The following is a 14,695-nucleotide window of genomic DNA, read 5'->3' as shown; positions in this document are numbered from 1 at the left end:
GTCGCCATCCAGACAAGCCGGGTCTTATAAGCCGTGAGGGCCCTGGGGTCCCTCGTAGAAGGCGGGGTACTGTCATGTCGGACGCTGTTCAGACCAGGTCGTTCGACAGACAGTGGTAATTCCGCTTTTGACCACTATTTGCTCATTGGCGTCGGCTAGATTTTATCTAGCTGTTCCGGGGTTAATTTACCTGATCCTCGGATTGGAAGCTGGGCCATGCCCATTGCCTTTAAATAGTTCTCCTGATCATTGGGTGTCGTCGATTATAGCTTCTGTCTTGTGCGTTGTTATCTCGGTCTGGAGTGGAGAGCTGGTTGTTGGAGATTCGTTGCTGGTGGTGTATTTTCCTTAGTCTTATTTACTCCTTCCTATATTTGTATTTATTTTGCCCTGCACATTTATAGTGTATTCCTGAGTGACTGCGGCGTGGTGTATATTTTCCTTTATCCTTGTCTGTGCCAACTGTGGGTATTGGTGTATTACCTCTTCACTGGGTGGTGGGCGGAGGTTTCAGCCTAGGGTTGAAACAGGAGACAGGGTGAGGTTCGAGGCCTGGACATGCACACCATCAGTGTAAACTCCAGGTAGAAGGTCAGTCAGGATTTCCCTAGTGTGAGGGAAATTGCAGGGGCCCGGGTTATTAGCTCTCGCTCACCTAGTTCCCCCGTGACAGTGGGTCTCCAGAGGGAGATCTGAAATTTCTGCTGCTTTTAGCCTGCCGGCAACTGATGTAGGTGAGTGCTGGGGAGCTTTCCCCCCAGGAGCAAGGACACAGGCCAAGGACAGGGCCAAGGACACAGAGGGAAAATCACCCCCACCCCACCTCTCGCAGGTTTAGAGCCGCTCAGAGTAGGCACCGGAGCGCATCTCCAGGCCAGGTAAGGGGTCTTCAGCACGTTTGACCCCCGCGATGCCCCTCCTGACATTGGAGCATCTGCGCCGTTTGCTACTTTAGGCCACGTCGCGGAAGTGTAGGCCGCTGCACGGCATGGCCCAGAGCCCGCAGGACTCACGGGCAGCTCCGGGGATGGTCACCGTAGTACCCATAGCTACCCGTAGCTTGTATGTGTCAAGCCTCTCTGTCCCGGGGTCTCCACCACAGGAGGAAGGCATCCGGAGGTATAGGCGAGGAAGCGAGGCCTCCGGCCCACGTGAAGGCCCCCAACCTAGTTTCCAGCAAGCAGGCTCGGCTAAATAGAACAGAGGCCGGTATCTGCCACCAGAAGCATCCAAAGGTCCTCAAGCTCTGCAAGATGCGTGGATGGGCCCTCCAGAGCCAGGTATAAGCCGGATTACAGGCTCAGTCCCAGGAGCTCCAAATCGTGCATCCTCCTCATTTGGCAGCTGGCCACATTCCCCCCTTAGTGCTTTATTTTGAATGGGGCGAAAGGGAGGTGATTTAAACTTTTATATTTTTTTTTTCATATTTTTAAAAACTTTTTTTTTTAATTTTGGCATGCTTCAATAGCCTCCATGGGAGGTTAGAAGTTGCCATAACTCGATTGCCTCTGCTACAGAAGCAATGCTCAGATCACCTCTATGTAGCAGAATTACCGCATTGCTATGAGCACCAACCACAGGGTGGCGCTCTTAGCAATCTGGCATCAACAACCATGGTTGTCATGCTTATGCGCTGATGACCCCCGAATACGTGACGGGGGTCACCGGTGCGCGCATTTATGGCCGGATGTCAGGAAGCGCTTGTTAAATGCTGTTGTCAGAGTTTGACAGCAGCATTTAACTAGTTAATAGGTGTGGGAGAATTGCGATTCTGGCTGTGCCTATTGCGGGCACATGTCAGCTGTTCAAAACAGCTGACATGTCCCGGCTTTGATGCGGGCTCATCGCCAGAGCCCACATCAAAGCGGAGGTTTTCCCATCGGACGTACTATTCCATCCGATGGCAACAAGGGGTTAAACAGTGGGTATCTTATACTGTTATTGGGTATGCAGTGAGTGGCAAGGCTGCCCAAAATTTGGACGCATCCCAACAACCCATTGAACAGATGTCATGGATGACCACATGCAACTAAAGTTCCCAGTATTCATTTGGTACTCCATACTGTTTGCTTATGCATTGAATGCAAGGCCTACCCTGCCCCAAAGTTACACGCACCCCAATAAGCCTTTGAACCCACGTACTGGATGGCCACAGGAAAACCAAGTTCACATTATTCATTTGGTACTGCCATACTGTTTGATTATGCATTGAATGCAAGGCCTGCCCTGCCCCAAAGTTACACGCACCCCAATAACTCTTTGAACCAACGTCTTGAATGGCCACAGGAAAACCAAGTTCACATTATTAGTCATTTGGTACTTTCATGAAGTTTGCCCATGAAGTGAATGCAAGGCCTGCCCCAAATTTGCATGTACCCCAATCCCCCTTGGAATAAATGTGGACGATGGCCTCCGAAAAATGTTTTCCCAGTTTTGAAAAATGTTTTCCCAGTTTAAAGGAGTGGGTCTCCTATACTTGTAATGCCCATACACTAAGTGTAGGGCTGACAAACATTTCCCCCTGGGGGGTACACCTCAACATACTATGTAAACATTTTTTGTAGGGGCATCATAAACACCCTTGAAAAAAATAACTTGGCTGTTGCATCATGGAACACGTTCACCCTGGTGATCTAGTGGTGGAGTCTGAAGAGACGTGGAGGATGGCCTCCTAAAAATTATTTTCCCAATTTAAAGGAGTGGGTCTCCTATACTTGTAATGCCCATACACTAAGTGTATGGGCTGACAAACATTTGCCCCTGGGGGTACACATCAACATATTGTGTAAACGGTTTTTACGGGCATCATAAACACTCGTTAAGACAATAATGTGGCTGTTGCATCACGGACCACGGTAACCATGGTGATCTAGTGGTGGTAGCTGATGAGGATGAGGAGAAGGAGGAGGATAACAGCAAATAGGTAAAATCAGGAAGCGTATACCCATGTGTGGGTGTGAAGAGGTGCATGGGAATAGACCTCCCAAAAAATGACACCGGACTTGAGGTTATGTTTCGCTGTTATCATTCGGTGGTGTAGAGTAGTCTGGCCCAGTCAAGCACTTGTTCATTTTTATGAGTCAGCATTTTCAGTTGACAGGCGGATGCACTTATCAGTTATAATTCCACCAGCGGCACAAAAAACCTGCTCTGACAAAACGCTAGCGGAATAGCAGGCCAGGACCTCCAAGGTGTAGAGAGCCAGTTTATGCCACATGTCCAGCTTGGAAACCCAATAATTAAAAGGCACAGAGGACATTGGTACAGTCAGCAAGGTACTCCCTCAGCATCTTCCAAAACTTTGTACTCCTTCTGAGAGTGCCCCGTGCCTCAGGGCCAGTGAGTCGCCCACCAGGGTAATGGGGATACTCGGCACCGGGTCTGATCGCAATGAAAGAGGATGTCACGGTGGCTGCGACCCGGTCCGTGGCCCTGGGACTCAATTAAAAAGGGAAAGGTCTTTAAGGGTAATTTTGGAATAAAGTCTATTCGTGATGCCACCTGTGGTTCTTGGTCAGAGGGGACCGATGTTGCTTAAAGGGGTCCTCTGGGGTGATGTTGTTGCAGCGAGAAGGTGGCGCTTCCCACAGGTGAAGTGGGGTCCCCAGGGCTCCCAAGGTGCATGGCAAGGATGGTGGGATGCCGGTAAGTAACAGAGGACACAGGGTTGCAGTCTTTACCTGGTTTATTGAAGTAGTAGTCATCCTCAGTCCAGGGTACTGGCAACAGGTGCAGGAGTCCAGGCAGCCCGAAAACAAGTAGAAATCCCCTTGGCAGGTTAGGTTGGGAGCCTTCCACTATGCGCTGGTTTTCTGGTCCCTTGCTGCCTGTAGTTTGCTGGCAAGGTACCCCTTTCTCTCTCCTGTCCTGGGACAGTACCTGCACGGTAGGCAAATTGAGCTGTTCTCTTGGGGGTCTCAGACACAGTGACTCCAGGTTCTAACTGCTGCTGTACCTCAGGCATTATATGGGCAATTTAGTCCTATAGTCCTATGCCCTCCGGTTCTGCTGCGGAACTTGCAGTTGTCCACAACCTCGGGCTCCCGATGCCCGGTTTCTGCGCTCTGGCTCACAAGAGGCCCAATCGCAGCCTCCTTGAGCTCTTAATCTCTCTTCTGCTCCTTCCCTGTCTCTCTGTCCACTCTCCACTCAACTGAACTGACTCCTCCTCCAGACCAGGATTTTTATTGAGGGAAGTTCCCCCAAAACCGGGTTTTGAGCTCCCCCTTCTGGCCTGATTCAAAATGTGTTGTGTGTAAGATTACCTGCCAAAGGGATCCCACTTGTCTCCAGGCATGGCACTACCCTCCCCGGGAGGAAGGCGAGCCGCTGTGGTACCCGAACTCCTGGGGTGCCACACCAGTGCGATGGGAGGGTCTGTGAAAACTCTCCCAGAACTTTACCAGTGTTGCCCTGCCTCTGCTGGATTGGAGTTGTGTCTCTCTCGTCTGTACTCCTTGGTTGTCCAACAAACTGTGACCTCTGCCGCCAGCGTTTTCAGATGGGAATTTTTTAATAATTCCGCAACAATGGCTTCTAGTACTGCACCATTTTAGTACACCTCTCTGCCTCTGGAAGAAGAGATTGAAAGTTCTCCTTGTAGCGTGGGTCTAGAAGTGTCAACAACCAGTAATGACTGTCACCCAAATTTTGAAGAATATGAGGGTCACGGGAAAGGTAGAGCAACATAAAGTCAGCCATGCGTGCCAGACTGCTAACAGGCAAGACTTCCATGTCCTCACCAAGAGGTCGACTGACCATGCTCTCCTCCTCTTCCCTGTCCTCAGGCCATCCACGCTGAACAGACTGTATGACAATTGTGCTTGTAGTACATCTATAGCTCATGAAAGTAGCTCCTGTTCTTCCTCCTCCTCCTCTTCCTCATTGTCAACCAATTCACATTGGGATGACATGAGGCTGAACTGTGTGTAATCACCCTGTATGGTTCCTTGCTCCATCTCATCCGGCTCCGCCTGCAATGCATCCTCTTTCATTGTGAACAGAGAGCTTTTCAGAATACAGAGAAGTTGGATGGTGTCACTAATTATGGCGTCATTGCCGCTCACCATCTTGGTGGACTCCTCAAAGTTTTGTAGGATGGTACATATGTCTGACATCCATGTCCACTCCTGAGGTCTTTTGTGTGGAGTCTGAACTGAATATCGATGGCCTTGTTGATGCTGGTAGTCACAACTGCCCTCTTCTGCTCACAAATCCTTTCCAACATATGCAGTGTAGAGTTCCAACCCATGGGGACATCACACACCAGTCGCTGAGCCGGAAGCTGCAAACGCTGCTGAAGCACGGCAAGGGAGGTGGAAGCTGTAGCTGACTTTCTAAAATGGGCACACAGGCGGCATATTTTTACAAGCAGATCCGGCATCTCCGGGTAGCTTTTGAGAAACCATTGAACAACGACGTTAAGCACATGGGCCAGGCATGGTACGGCTGTGAGCTCGCCTCACCTCAGAGCCTCCAGCAGGTTCCAGCCATTGTCACACACGACCATGCCTGGCTGTAGGTTCAGCGGTGTCAGTCACAGATCTTGCTGCTCTTTCAGAGCTGTCCACAACTCTTCAGCATTGTGCGGTTTGTCACCTAAGAATATTAGCTTCAGCGCAGCCTGTTGCCGCATGGTTGAGGCAGTGCTCCAGTGCTTCCAGCTTGTGACTGATGTGGTCATTTCAGAGATGGAGGCTGAAGAGGAGGAGGGGGTACAGAAGCTGTAGACCTGGGGGCAAGCCTGATTGACGTAGGGCCCGCAATCCTCGTCCTCAGGAGGATGTGTTCCATCCTAAGGTCCGACTGGTTCCCGGCTTCTACTATGCTAACCCAATGTGCCATCAGCGAGATGTATCGTCCCTGCCCACAAGCACTTATCCACGTGTCCGGGGTTAGGTGGACTTTCCCAGTAACAGCATTGTTGAAGGCATGGCTAATGTTGCGGGACACGTGCTTGTGTAATGCGGGGATGGAACACCGGGAGAAATAGTGGCGGCTGCGGACCGAGTACCTTGGAACGGCTGCCGCCTTCAAGTTGCAGAAAGCTTCCATCTCAACGAGCCTAAAAGGCAACATTTCGAGCACAAGCAGATGAGAAATGTGTGAATTTAGGACTGTTGCCTGTGGGGCGTTGGCTGCGCATTTACGCATGCATTCCAAGAACTGGGGTACATTCAACTGAACGTTGCGCAGGAACAAGGACATGGATGTGCTTGATGATGGTGCTAGTTGAGTGTGTGCAACGATAGGTGCAGGGCAGGAGGCATCTTTGTAGGCACCATGGACAGGGGATTGGCTTCCATGCACAACAGCGGAAGAAGCAGTGGTGTCACCCGCAGACAGTGTTCCTGGATCTTGAGGTTCGGCCCACAAAGTCGGGTGCTTTGCTGCCATGTGCCTGTTCATGCTGGTGGTGGTCAGGCTGGTAGTTTTGCTACCCTTGCTGATGCGGGCATGGCAGGTGGTGCAAATGGCCTGTTTGGGGTTATTGGCAGAGTATTTATAAACAACCAGACTCGGGAAGACTTAACAGTTGTACTGACAACTTCCGTCGTGTTGGTATTACGAGGAACGTTTGCCCACCTTCTGTCTGCGGCCACCACACTGATTCTTCCTTCCTGTTGGGGTGCTACGCCTCCTTCTGTCCTCAGTCTGCATGTACTCCTGCTAGGTTGGGTCAGTTACTATATCATCCACCTCGTCTTCCACTTCCATGCCCTGGTCCTCTGCCTGACTATCTGGCAATTGTGCCTCATCATCGTCCACCTCTTGTGACATGTTCCCACCGTCACCTTCGTGTGACCGTGGCTGCTCAAATATTTGGGCATCGCTACATGCGATCTCATCTTGCCCCGCTTCAAGTGGACCAGGCGAGAGGCCTGAATCTATAAATGGAAAAGTGAACAGCTCTTCGGAGTGTCCAAGTGTAGGAACAGTTGTCTCTGGGCACTCAGCATGGTGGGAGGAAGGACGGTCATGGTGAGGAATATGCGATCCAGACTCACGGCTAGTCAGACTTGACCGTGTGGAGGACAGGGTGGTGGTGGTGGCAAACTAACTGGAAGTGTGATGCCCCAGGGTCCTGGTCATCACAGTGACATTGCTTTCCTCATGGGGAGAGTGATGTTACGCTTGGAAGCGATGAAGGATATCTCTTTATCAGGTAATCACAATGCACACAACATGTTCACACTCCAGGCCATAAGAGGGAGCTTTTGATCCTATTCCTAGGTGACTCCCCTATATATTGTGGTTTGGAGGGAAAGTCAGTCAGATAGTGCCAGAGAGCCGACTGGAGCAGTCTGAGGCAGGAAGAATGTATGAGGAGCCATGCAGCCACGAGAAAGTGCTGCAGCTCCTGGACAGAGATAATTCTGAAAGCAGAACATCGTTCAGTGAGCATGAAGGAGAGCAAAGCACAGGAGAGTCATATCAGGGGAGACCAGCTGCGAATGAGCTGCCTCCCTCTGAAGCGCAGATAACCGGTAGCTGGAATACCGAGGTTGTAAGGGACTCTATGACTTACAGCAGAAACCGGTAGGACAGCTGAAATGCAAGTTACCTGTCCGCCTCAATACCCAGGAGGCACAGTGACGCATAGAGCCCGGGGCATGATAGAGTCCCTGTAAAAAGGCTCGAGTCACCTGCCATACGGGTTTGTGTCCTATCCTATATGGGGGACAGAGAAGAACAGTGAGGACCTTTTCAGAAGCCATGGGCAGTAAGGGACTACAACACCACCGTGCTACAGGAAGGCTTTTAACTCCACCTGGTAAAGGGGACTCTGGATTCGCTTCCAAGCAGGCCGGACTCTGCCTGCCCTGTGATCTGGTACCCTGGACTGCGGTTCCCTGAAGCCTACAGTAAACAGGTAAAGAGACTGCAAACCTGTGTCCTCGTTCTTTACTGCGCCATTCGCCATCTTCCATCTACACACCAGGAGCCCTGGGCCTATACTTCACCTGTGGGAAGTTATACCATCTAGCTGCCATAACATCACCCCAGAGGACCCCTTAAAGCAGCATTGGTCCCCACTGACCGAATACCACAGGTGGCGTCACGAACATAAACTTTATTCAATTTCCCTTTTACATGGACGCCCAGGGCCATGGACCGGGTCACCACCGTGACATCCCCCTGTGAGTACCGGACCCAGTTCCGGGTACCCCACGGCCCTGGAGGGCGACTCAGAAGCATTATCCGCTATCCAACCAGCAACCTTTTCACACTGCTCTGGGTTCAATAGTGGTGTTCTGCGGTGCCCTAGTAATTTGGACAGGAAGGTCGGGCGAGAAGATGTGTGTGTTTGTTGTGGAACAATTTCAGCTTGCCTACGGCCTTGGCCTCTGCATGCACCATCACCATCACGTCCACTTCCCCGTCCCTTGCCAAGCACCTTGCCAATTTTAAATGCACTACAATATTTTCCACGTTCACTACAAATGGCTGAATTTGGAGCAAACTTATATGTGATCCGTGTGCGGGAAAACCACAGTTTAAAATATCTGGCCTGTAGCTAACAATTTTTTTTTAGCAAACTGGTGTCAATAACTAGGGTAAGACACCGGAAAAACAGTTGAATGGAGACCTCAAATGCCATACTTTATAGCCCACAGATAGATGAGGTGTGTGACGGAGATATGGAGCGGCCCCCAAACGCAGAGCACCGGGGTACTCGGTACCGGGTCTATCTCTCGATGCTGGGGATGTCACGGTGGCCTGACCCGGTCCGTGGCCCTGCTAAGAGGTACCCAATTAAAGGTGTAGGTGCAGATGTAGGTCTAAGTAAATGACGAGGACACAAGGTTGCAGTCTCTTTACCTCTTTACTGAAGGCTTTAGCATCCGCAATCCAGAGCACTGCTAACAGGGCTGGCTGAGACCGGCCGGTCCGAAGGCACATCCAGAGATCCCTTTTTGCAGGTGGAAATCAGCAGCCTTCCTGCTAGCGCCTGTGTGTTGTAGTACTTCCCTGCTGAGCACCACGGTATAGTCCTCACAACTGTCGTGTATGTTTCTATTCTTTCTCTCCGTCCCCCAGATGATATGGCTAGGACGCACCCGTATGACGGGGTAGGCCTGGAGTTAGTTTATAGGGACCCTAGAGACGCCCCTCTCCCACAATTGCCTCCGTTGTCTTCATTAGGTGATTAAGGTGAGACAGCCAACCTAAAGTTAACTGCCCTGCCGTAGTTCAAAGTAATGCGTAGAGTCTATTACTTCCTCGGCGTTCCGGCCGCCGGCTACGCACCTCAGAAGGATGTTGCTGATCTTGAGGCACGACTCCTTCTGGTTCTATCTCGTTTGTGCTGTGATCCCGTTTCTCACTTCTCCACAATATACTTCGCTTCGTGTCCTTTCTTAGGAGTCTGCCGCTATAAGGCACAGGCACGGCTCCGTAATGATCTGTCCTTTTCTAGGCCTCTGTCAGGATCCCACCCCTGACAGGTCCTCTCTCGAACTCTCCCCAGCTACTTTCTCCCTGAATTCCTATCCAACCCCCAGTTTTACCCATGTGTGAGGAGTGGCCTAGTAGATAGGACCTTTTGCTCCCCCTGGCGGCCGGAGTGTGAAGTGTAATGTGTGTCTGTGATACCTGCAAGGTGAACTCTTTTAGTGCAATCAGACGTACCATCACTCCCCCTGGTGGAAGAGCGACGTTACTGCAACGACCAAACTCTGGGGCGCCGCACTCCCCCCCGTTAAATCCAGTACTCCCGGACTTGGAAAAGAAGAAAAACAATACATGTTAGCAAAAGACATACAACATTTTGAAATGCTATGAACAAGTAAATGCTATGAACAAGTAAATATAACAGTGCTTCCCTTTATGGGAGGTGAGGACACTTGAACGTTGCAAAAGTTTGGTCATGCACAGTTCATGACTCCCAGTTCAGTGGGTGCAACCTTGAAACAGCAGGGACCCCGGGTAAACAAAGGGGTCCCTGTGAAAATTTTGGAGCAATTCACTGTCCATTACTCCCTTGTCCATTTTTAAACCTGTAACAAAGATATTTACACAAACATTTTCAACCAAATAGCAACTATCGTTAATATCTCCAAGTTTTGTAGCGAAGTGGAGTTTGATTCTTGGTGCTACGTGTAGACCTCCGCAGTGCAGGGGTTGCTATTGGCCTAACAGGGCCCGCTATGCTTGCTATCGCTGGTGTAGTGTACTGTCTTCTAGCTACACTTCTAGTGAGTCTGGGTAGCACTGGCATGCTGGAGCTCTCAGGGCTGCTGCTACTAATGGTGGGTATGGCAGATTCGCCGATAGCAGAGGAAGGACTTGCCGGTTCAACGGTTGTCATGGCATCCTCTGGTGGGGTCCGCTGTGATTGCGGGTCCGGATGATCTGGCACCACATTTAGTTCTGGCGGTTTCAGTTGACGAAACGTTAAGACAGGTACCACGATGGCCTGATTTATTTGAGTCCAAGACTGGGGAAAATCGCCAAGAACAGTGTGTATCATATTCTCCTCTTCTACAGGTGGAGAGGTTCCTGGATCTGTTTCCCTCTCTCTCAACTTATCAGGGCATATTTTAAGGTGGTCTCTGGATATTGCCGTTGAGGTTTCCCCTCCATCTTTGCTGATGAGACAGACCTTCGTGTTGTCGAAATCGGATGGCAGGATGGTATACGGTTCTGCTTCCCATTGGTCGTCAAGCTTGTGTAGTCTCCTCTTCCGTTTGAGTACTTGCTCACCGGGTGACAAGGGAATCGCAGGAGTATGCTGGTTGTAGTCCCTTTCTTGTTTTTGTCTGGCTTGGGTGAGACTTCTTTCCACGCATTCCTGTACTTTGCGGTACCTTTGCTGCCTTTCTGTATCCCAATCTGCATCTGGCGAGGTATCTTCGGGGGTTAGGACCCCCATGTCTAGATCAACAGGCAACTTGCTAGATCTTCCTCGCATCAGGTACGCTGGAGTGCAGTTGGTGGAATTCACTGGGATGTGGTTGTACATGTCTACCAAGTCGGGCAACTTTGTTGGCCACAAGTTCCGTTCCTCCACAGGTAAGGTCTTCAGTAAGTCAATTACCACTTGGTTCATCTTCTCACACATCCCGTTGGTTTGTGGATGGTACGGTGTGGTTCTGATCTTCTTACACCCGTACAGATTGCAGAACTCCTGGAACACCTCCGCTTCAAATGCTGGCCCCTGATCGGTCAGTACCTTTTCCGGGTACCCATGGGGTCTACAGAAGTACTGCTGGAAGGTTTTGGCGGCCGTCCTGGCCGTTAGATCTTTGACGGGCACGACTACCAGGAATCTAGAGTAGTGATCCACGATGGTGAGAGCGTAGATATAGCCTGACCGACTAGGTGTTAGCTTCCCATGATCTAGCGCGACCAGTTCGAGCGGCCGTTTGGTGATGATGGGCTGCAAGGGAGCCCGTTGGCTGTCACGGTCCTTCCTGCGTAGGCTACATGGGCCACACTCTCAACATCACTTCTCGATGGCTTTCTTCATGCTAATCCAGTAGAACCTCCCACGGAGTAGCCTCTCCAGCTTCCTCCATCCGAAGTGTCCTGCCCCATCGTGGTACGCTCCCAGAACCATTGGCACATCTTGTCTTGGGACCACTATCTGCCATACCAATTCATGAGTGTGTGGGTCGATGCTTCTCCGGCACAGCATACCATCGTGAATAAACAGTTTGCCTCTCCCCCTCCACAGCTGTTGTGTCTCTTGTGGGTCATCCGGGCCAGGATGCAAACCTGCCTGCGTCAGAAGCTCTTTCACCCGATGGACCGCGGGGTCACATCCTGGGTCTCTGCCCACCCGTGATGGGGCAGGGGGTTCAGCGTGGCACCCTGCTTATTCCTGCGCCTGTTCTCCACCTGATGGGAACACTGGGTGGCCTTGGGGCGATGGAAAGCGGGCAGCTCTACCTCTTCAAGTGCCTCAGGGTCTTCTCCCATTTTGGGAAAGTTGGGCATCTGGGACAATGCATCGGCATTTGGGTTCTTGTGCCCTGCCCGGTACTTGATGGTGAAGTCGTAATTGGACAACCGGGCCATCCACCGCTGCTCCAAGGCACCGAGTTTTGCTGTGTCCAGGTGTGTTAGTGGATTGTTATCCGTGAAGACGGTGAATTTTGCTGAGGCCAGGTAGTGTTTGAACCTCTCCGTCACTGCCCGAACGATGGCGAGGAATTCCAGCTTAAAGGAACTGTAGTTGTCCGGATTCCTTTCAGTGGGACGAAGTTTTCTGCTGGCGTAAGCGATTACCCTCTCCTTGCCTTTCTGGACCTGGGACAACACGGCTCCCAGTCCCACGTTGCTGGCATCCGTATACAGCACAAACGGTTGATCATATTCAGGGTAGGCCATTACCTCTTCTCCCGTCAGTGCCAACTTTAAGCAAGTGAACGATTCTTCCAGTCCCTCGTTCCAATCAAATGGGGTATTCTTACCCTTGGTCTTCTTGGATTGGCCCACCAACAGGTCTTGCAATGGCGCGGCCTTCTTGGTGAAGTCCTTGATAAACCTCCTGTAGTAGCCTACCAACCCGAGGAACTGCCGGACTTCATGGAGGTTACCGGGCTTCGGCCAGCCCTTGATCACCGTAACCTTGTCGGGGTCTGGGGCCACTCCCTCAGCACTCACCACATGGCCCAGGTACTGCACTTTGGGTTTTAGCAGATGGCATTTGGACGGTTTCACCTTTAAGCCAAAGTTGGACAGGGCTTCAAACACCTCGGCCAGGTACTTTAGATGGTCTTCATAGGTCTTGGAGAAGACAATGACATCGTCCAGATACAGCAGCACGGTTTCAAAGTTCTTGTGTCCCAGACAGCACTCCATCATCCTCTGGAACATTCCCGGGGCATTGCACAGTCCGAAGGGCATGTAGTTGAATTCACAGAGACCCATCAGCGTCGTGAAGGCCGTCTTTTCCTTGTCCGCCTCTGCCACGGGAACCTGCCAGTACCCACTGGTGAGATCCAAGGTAGAGAAGTAGTTAGCAGATTTCAAAGCAGCCAAGGACTCCTCTATCCTGGGCAGTGGGTATGCATCCTTATGTGTAATACGATTTAACTGCCTATAATCAACACACATCCTCATGGTGCCATCTTTCTTCCTAATGAGGACCAATGGAGCTGCCCAGGGGCTACAACTGTCTCTCACTACCCCAGCCTCCTTCATCTCTCGCAACATGTCCTTGGCACACTGATAATGAGCTGGGGGTACAGGACGGTATCTCTCTTTTATTGGTGGATGATCTCCCGTGGGGCTATGATGTTGAATCCCTTTTACCTGCCCAAAATCTAGGGGGTGCTTGCTGAATACCCGCTCATACTCATTAACCACCCTGTAGGCTCCCTGTTTCTGGTGAGATGGGGTAGAGTCAGTGCCCACGTGTAATTCCCAACACCAATCTTTCGGTTGCCCTGCAGAGCCGTTGTCCTCCGCCGTATTGGACGGGACCAAGGGCCCGGGTGCCTGTATCACACTATTATTAACAGTAAACAGTTTGGCAAGTGTGGCATATTTGGTTAGGTGGACTTCTTCCTCCCCACAGTTAAGAACACGTACTGGCACCCTCCCCTTGCGGACGTCAACCACCCCTCTGGCTGTCAGGAGGGTAGGCCTATTATCTGAATATACAGGTTCTACCAGGGCCTGGTAGTCTTTACCCCTGAGGCCTATGGCTGCCTGACACCATATTATCATTTCACTTCTGGGGGGTATCGCAATGGGGTTTGAATCACTCACTGTGACACAGCCAATTTCACCACCAGTCAGCTCCACCTGCTGTCTCTGCATCAGAGCTTTAATTTCTTTCTGCAAGGCACGTTGCTCACTGTAACAAGCTGTTTCTGCCACCTGCTGCAACAAGACAATAACCTCTGCAAGACAATTTTCTATGACATTAGTACCAATGGTCATCATTGGGTTACATTCACGTCGGTCAATATCAACAATGACAATTCCTTGGGCCTCCAATTCTACCCGCCCCACTTTAATGGTGACCTCTTTATACCCCACTTGTGGCAAGGGCTGACCATTACTGGCTATTATGGTGAAATCATCATCGGGGCCACGGGTAATGTCGGTGTCCTCCCAATAACGTTTATAAAGGATGTAAGGCATAGTCGTCACCTGGGAACCGGTGTCCAGCAAAGCGTTCATGGGGATACCGTAGATCACGATGGGGAGAACTGGTCGCCCTCCGATGTATTTGGCTCTCCAGTTTTGCGGGCCTGATCGTCCTACTCCTGGGGGTTGGCCCTCTGCCCCAGGGGTTGCTCGTTTAAATGACAGTACCTTGCAAGATGGCCCACCTGGTGGCAGCGGCGGCAGATAGGTCATCCGTCCCGATGAAAGCGATCATCGTCCCTGCCTCTGGTCGACGGCACCCTCCTCTGTCGCTGCCAGGGGACATCTTCCGGTCTTGAAGCCAGCCGGATCTTCTCCTTGGGGGGCCTCCTGTAGAGACTGTATGGTCCGGGCTAGGGCGGCAACGCTCTTGGTCAGCTCCTGCATCTGGAGGCGTAGTCCTGCAGGGGAGTCATCTTCCAGGATCTGGGCATCGGCCTCGGCGGAAACTGGTGTATCCGGCGCCACCTCCAGGTGGTACGTGAGGGCTTGACGCCTGGGAAGCACAGCACGGCTGGGCTGTCACTCCGGTAGCGCCTGGATGGCTTTATCTTTGAATTGTGTAAAAGTCAGGTCTGGATTCTGCATG

Source organism: Ranitomeya variabilis, chromosome 6 (assembly GCF_051348905.1).
Source record: "Ranitomeya variabilis isolate aRanVar5 chromosome 6, aRanVar5.hap1, whole genome shotgun sequence".
NCBI lineage: Eukaryota > Metazoa > Chordata > Amphibia > Anura > Dendrobatidae > Ranitomeya > Ranitomeya variabilis.
The sequence above is the reverse complement of the archived record's forward strand: the minus strand, read 5'-3'. Positions refer to the sequence as shown.